At 42.4% G+C, this 6,357-nt stretch overlaps 1 pseudogene; it reads left to right on the forward strand.

The window, feature by feature from the left end:
• The first annotated feature begins 582 nt into the window (after positions 1–582).
• LOC126070723 (uncharacterized) lies at positions 583–680 on the forward strand (annotated as a pseudogene).
• Positions 681–6,357: the final 5,677 nt, after the last annotated feature.

Here is a 6,357-nt window from a genome sequence, read left to right on the forward strand (position 1 = left end):
ATCTAGAAGGAGCCATGTGTGTAGGGAGCTATGTGCCTAAGATGTAGTAGGTATTCCATAAATATTTACTGAACAGGTGAACAACCATGGCTATGAATTGTGGCAAAACAACCTGTATGTCCCAAAATATGTACACATGACTTTTCTCCTCTGGCACCATAATAGTTGTCTTAGAAAACAAACTAAGTGAAATCTCTACCGACCAAGTCTCATGTTAGTATCGTGGAGCAGCTTAAACAACATACATATATTATCTTCATTTCTGTCTGACATGGTTCTCATTGGGCTAAAATCAAGGCGTCAGCAGGGCTGTGCTCCTTACTCCAGGCTTTAGTGGAGAACCCATTTCCTTGCACATTGGAGTTGTTGGCAGAACTCAGTTCTTCAGTTCCTTGTAGTTGTAGAATGGAGGCCCCTGGGTGGTGCAAAAGGTTTGCCCTCATCTTCTAACCTAAACCAAGTTGCCAGTGACTTGATTCCAACACGTGGTGACCTCATGTGTTTCAAAGTAGAACTGTGCCCCATAGGGTTTTCAATGACTGTGATCTTTTGGAAGTATATTGCCAGGCCTTTCTTCTGAAGCCCCTCTAGGTGGATTGGAAATTGGAATGATACAGAGAAGATTAGCAAGGTCCCTGTGCAAGGGTGACACTCAAATTTGTGAAGTGTTCCATATTTCATCCTGAGTGGAGTAAATGTTTAAGCATTGGACTACTAACCAAAACTATGGCAGTTTAAACATACCCAGAGGTGCTTTGGAAGTAAGGCCTGGTAATCTGCTTCCAAAAGACCTTCAAAACCCAGTGGAGCAGTTCTCTTCTGCACACCTGGGGTCACCATAAGTCAGAATCAACTCTATGGCACCTAACAACAATACTAACCTAAAGGTTGGTGGTTTGAACCCACCCAGTGGCTCCGTGGAAGAAAGGCCTGGAGATCTGCTTCTATAGAGATTACAGCCAAGAAAACTCCATGAGCAGTTCTACTCTGTAACACACAGGGACACCATGAGCTAGAATTAACTTGACAGCAACAAGTTTTTTTTTTTTTTGGTGTGCGTGTATGTGTGTGGTTGTAGAACTGGGATCCTAGTTTCCTTGCTGGCTATCACTAAGGGCTGTTACCAGCATCTAGAGACTACCCACATTCCCTAGCTTGTGGCCCCTTTTCTTCATCTTCAAAGCCAGCTACAGCACAGCAAGGCCCTCTTGTGCTTCCGATCTCTTCTTCCATCTTGTCTCTGTGACCCTTTTGGGAAAAGTTCTCTACTTTTAAGGACTTACTGGGCTCGCCTGGACAGTCTCTTCAGGCTAATCTCCTCATTGAAAGGTCCTTAGTCTTAATCACACCTGCAAAGTCCCTATTGCTTTGTAAAGTAACATATGCACAGATTCTGGGCATTATTCTGCCTACCACAGTATCCATTATCACTTCAGAATGTGTGGGTTTTTCAGAGGACAGCGCTGTCTCCCAGCACGGAGATCTGGAGGAAATGAGGCCGAGGAAAGGGAATTTTAGATGAAAAGAGGTGAGGCTCTGGCAGTAAAAGTGTTGGCAGGTCCTGGGGGGAGGGAGGCTACCGAAGGAGCTTCCTGTCATCATAGGATGCAGGAATACAGATGGTTAGTTTCCCTTGAGATCAGTTCTGCCAAGGATAGAGCAATCTTCACCTGCCGTGAATAACTGCAATACTTTTCTCCATGATTTTTATTAATTGATAGATGGGTTCCTATCTGTTCATTGCTGCCTGTCATTGAAGGTTGTTTTGCTGGCCTGGAGAAGCTTCCAGATGTTATCAGGGCTGGCATTCCTTTAGGCTCACCCCACGCTCTCTTACAGATCACCTGGCAATAGTGATGTGTGTTGTCATTGGCTGTTACAGCAGAGGCTCAACCACTGCTCAGGGACCTGGTGGTGTCTGATCACTTTAGAAACTTCTTCTCCAGAGAGTCTAATAAGTTACGTTGCCAAGATGCCATCTGTTTCAAGCTTTGCCCTTTTTCTTTCTTTCTGTTTCTTTGTCATCCTATTTTTTCCTTTCTTCTCTTTCTTCTCTCATTTTGTCTCCTCTCTTTGAAGTCCCTGGGTGGTACAAACAGATCAGCACTCCCTGCTAACCTAAGTGGTTAGAGGTTCAAATGCATTCAGAGATATCTTGGAAGAAAGACCTGGCAATCTGCTTCTGAAAGGTCACGGCCTTGAAAGCTCTATGGAGCAGCTCTACTCGGAACAGATGGGGTTACCATGAGTTGGAATTTACTTGACAGCAATTGGGTTTTTTTTCCGCCTCCTCTCTAATTTTCTAGTTTTAGGGTCAAAACAATGAGAAAGAATAGAAACCACTTAAACTCAGGAAGTAACTTGAAGGTGTAAGACACAATGTACAAAGTTCACTGCTCTGATAAAAGGAGTTTAAAGCAAAGGAATATTCTGTTTCAACGAGGCTTTAGGGAAATAAGGCATTAAGAGGCCAGAGTGGCATTGCTTTGGGGGCATGGGGGTGCGGGTAGTCTGTGCCTGTTGATGAAAGCAAACTAAAGTGAGGGGGAGGAAATGACTCGGCCATGAGGATTACAGGCTGCAGGGAAATTCTCCCTATCATCTCTATGGAGGGATGGTGAGATGGACTCTTGGTCATGGTTTTCTGTGAGAGACGGGGATGTGTTGGGCTTGGACCTTCTAGATGCTGCCACAGAGGGAAGCCAGAGTGGGAAGCCAAAGTCTCATCGGGTGCTAATAGAGGTCACAGCTCTTGAGAACAGGAGTTGCGACACAGAGGAAACTCCCTCCCTGCCCCACCCACACACACCCTTGCTTCTCATGCCTTGGGCTTCCCAGTCATACAAGTCATGCCAACAGGGGCAGCCTGGGGAGGATATTTAGAAAATGGGTTAGAAAGGATGAAACTGTTGGTGTGGCATCACCAAGAAGAGGCTACCCCTTGGGAAACCCAACAGGAAAAAGAAGTAGTTGAGCAAAGAAAAGTCACCAGACCTTTTCTTTTGGCTTGAGGCATTATACACATTTGAATAATAATAATCTAATTGGCATTAGCAATTATAACATGATTATTGAGCAACGAGGATGTCCTCATCATGGTTTTACATGGTTTATCTTTAGTCATGACACTAACTGTGCAAGGTAGGCATTGTGTACATCCTATGGGTGTGGAAATTAAGAATGAGTGAGCTTAGGAGAGTTGCCAAAGAGCACAGAGCGTGTGTGATGGAACTGAGATTCAAGTTCTGGTTCATTGATTTTGAAGCCTATTTTCTCTCTTTCTTTCTTCCTTCCTTTTCCTTCTATTTTCTTCCTGTCATGTTTGCTTCATAGCTTTTTTTTTTTTCTAATAAAACATCACAGACTCAATGGAATTTTCTTTGTGTCTGTCCCCTAGCCTAGTCTCCAGAGGCAGCCTCTCAATTAAAGTTAGCAAGTGTCCTTCCCATCTATGTTTTATACCCTCACTACATATGTCCATGGCCATAAATAGAGTCCCTGGGTGGACTACTAGCCGAAAGGTTGGTGGTTGAAACCCACCCGAAGTCACCTTGGTAGACAGGCCTGGTAGTTTGCTTCTGAAAGGCCACGGCTTTGAAAACCCTATACCCAAACCAAACCCACTGCCGTTGAGTCAATTCTGACTCATAGTGACCCTTTAGGACAGAGTAGAACTTCCCCATAAGGTTTCCAAGTCTATAAGTTTTTACAGAAGCAGACTACCACATCTTTCTCTTGTAGAGCTGGCTGGTGGGTTTGAACTGCTGACCTTTTGATTAGCAGCTAAGTTCTTAACCACTGCTCCACCAGGGCTCCTTGAAAACCCTATAGAGCGGCTCTATTACGCATACACTGGGTCGCCGTGAGTTAGAATTGACTTGATGGTAACTAACAACATGACCATAAACAATATATAGTGTTATGTGTTTTAAAAATTTACATGTATGGAAGAGGGCTACAGGTTTTAATTTACAGGGAAAAAATTCAAATGCTATTAAACATAAGAAAAATTCTCTACCTCATTCATAAAAAGAGCAATGCAAGTTATAGTCAAGTGTAGATTTTTTTTTTTTAACCTGTCAAATTGGCTAATACTCAAAATTTGATAACACAGTATATAGAAGAAGTTGTGGGCAAAGAGGCATTCAGACTTTGATCGAGGGCAGGTTAGTTGGTATAATCTCTGAAGAGGACAATTTGGCTGTGTCTTTAAAAATGCAAATGAACATACTTACAAAATAAATTCCATTTCTGGGAATTTGTCTATAGATAATGTTTGCCCATGTTCAAAAGGACATGTGCTTACCGTTATATATTGTGGAATTGCTTGTAATAAAATGATCAGAAACAAGGGACATAGCCATCAATAGGTGGCTGGTTGAATAAATTATGGTGTATCCTGTAATGGAATTCTAGGTAGTTATAGAAAACAATGAAGGCACTATCCGTACTAAGCTAACATGGAAACTTCTCCAATACCTACTAAGTGAAAAAGAGCAAGGTTCACAAGAATATGTATAGTACACTACCTTTTGTGTAGCAATGATGAAAATCAGCTTATGTGTTCATATCTATATGTGCATAAGCTGTGGAGAAACTCTGAAAGCTTACATATAAAAACTAGTGACAGTTTTAGCTGTGGGGGAAAAGAGGAATGGAATGAGGGATGGGAAGAAGACTTTGAATTGTATTCCTTAAAAAAAATTTTTGAACCATGTAACCGATTCCAAAAATTAAATTAAACATTTTAATTGGTATCATGCAGTACATGCCATTCTGCAAGTAACTTTTTTTCAATCAGGTTTATGTTTTTGAGGCCTACCCACGTGGTTATTCTTCCCATTGCTTATGCTGCCATGAGCTGTAGATTTTTACAGTTGGCAAAGCCCTTGGAAGTCACCCAGCTCTCACTTTTCACTTTATGGAGAAGAAAATGAAGGTGGCAAGCTGGTAAGTAATTTGTTGAGGGTCGCCCAGCAAGTCAATGGCAGCATTGGAGTTTAGTCTCAGATCTCTGCACTCTGACTGTGGGCTCCCTGTGCCAAAAGCACCTCCCTATTCTTCTGAGAGGTGAGTTGCTTTATGTGTTACCCCTTCCTAGGGACATTTGTCTTTTAAAAACAAAGTAAAGATAAAAGCAACAGCTCTCTGACCTGCCGATCTTGGGTTTGCCAGCCCCTGTGGCTATGTGAATCAGGAGATGCCTCTATCCTAACCTATAGACTTGGGACGTCCCAGCCTCTATAACTGTGTAAGCCATTTTCTTGGTATAAATCTCTCTCTATATATATTTATTTTACTGGTTTTGCTTCTCTAGAGAACTTAGCCTAAGACAGACGCCTATGTATGACAAAATCAAATGCTGCCTGATCCTGTGCTATCTTCATGATTGTTAGTATGTTTGAGTCCGTTGTTGTGGCCACTGTTCATTTTGAGTGCCTTCCAACCTAGGGGGCTCATCTTCTAGGACTATACGAGACAATATTCTGTAAAGAGCTAGCTAGTAAATATCTAGGCTTTGTGGGCAATTCAGGCTCTGCTACCACTACTCAATTCTGCTGTTGTAGCAAAATCGGCCCTAGACAATACATAAATGAATGAGTGTGGCTGTGTTCTAATAACTTTATTTACAAAAACAAACAGATTTGGCCTGTGGGCTGTAGTTTACTGACCACTGGATTAGACAGTAAATGCTCCAAGGATTTATAAAAAATATTTTATAAATATTTTCAGCTGGGACAAATAAGAACAGTAAGAATGGCAATTTCACTGACAGTTGAAGGATCCATAGTATTTCAAAGAGCAGAGAGGAAATGACATCATTATAGATAGAGAAGCAATAGTTTTTTAGGTGTAGGTGGACTGGGGACAGGCAGAAGGGTAAGTAGACCAATTTGGCTTGAGGAGGAAACTCATGTTGAATAGAAGCATTCTAAAACATCAGCACTGGAAGGAGCAGCTCTAACAAATTCATGGAATAGTAAATTAGGTATGATGCAGGAAACAGGAATCAGGAAGGTTGTGAAAAGTAACTACTCTTATTATACCCGCAGTTACCAGAGACAGGGAGACTCAGTAGGCCATGACTCAGGACCACCCAGGGAATTGCACCAGGGACAAAATAGCAATAAGCTGGAATTGTAGGAGGGGGCTTATGTATGGCCAGCAGGGTGAGGTTAGCTAGGTCTTGCAGGCTTTCAGGGGATTGGGCATTTTGAATAATTATGCAGACAAAGGGGGCATAGGTTCTGGCCCTTAGTTGTTGGGCTCCTGGACCTGGGGTGATTGAAATGAGTGCAGAGTGGCCCGGGAGTGTGGGAACCTGATAAGGGAAGAGATTGGAGAGAGGACTTATCT

This window comes from Elephas maximus, chromosome 2 (genome assembly GCF_024166365.1).
Source record: "Elephas maximus indicus isolate mEleMax1 chromosome 2, mEleMax1 primary haplotype, whole genome shotgun sequence".
NCBI lineage: Eukaryota > Metazoa > Chordata > Mammalia > Proboscidea > Elephantidae > Elephas > Elephas maximus.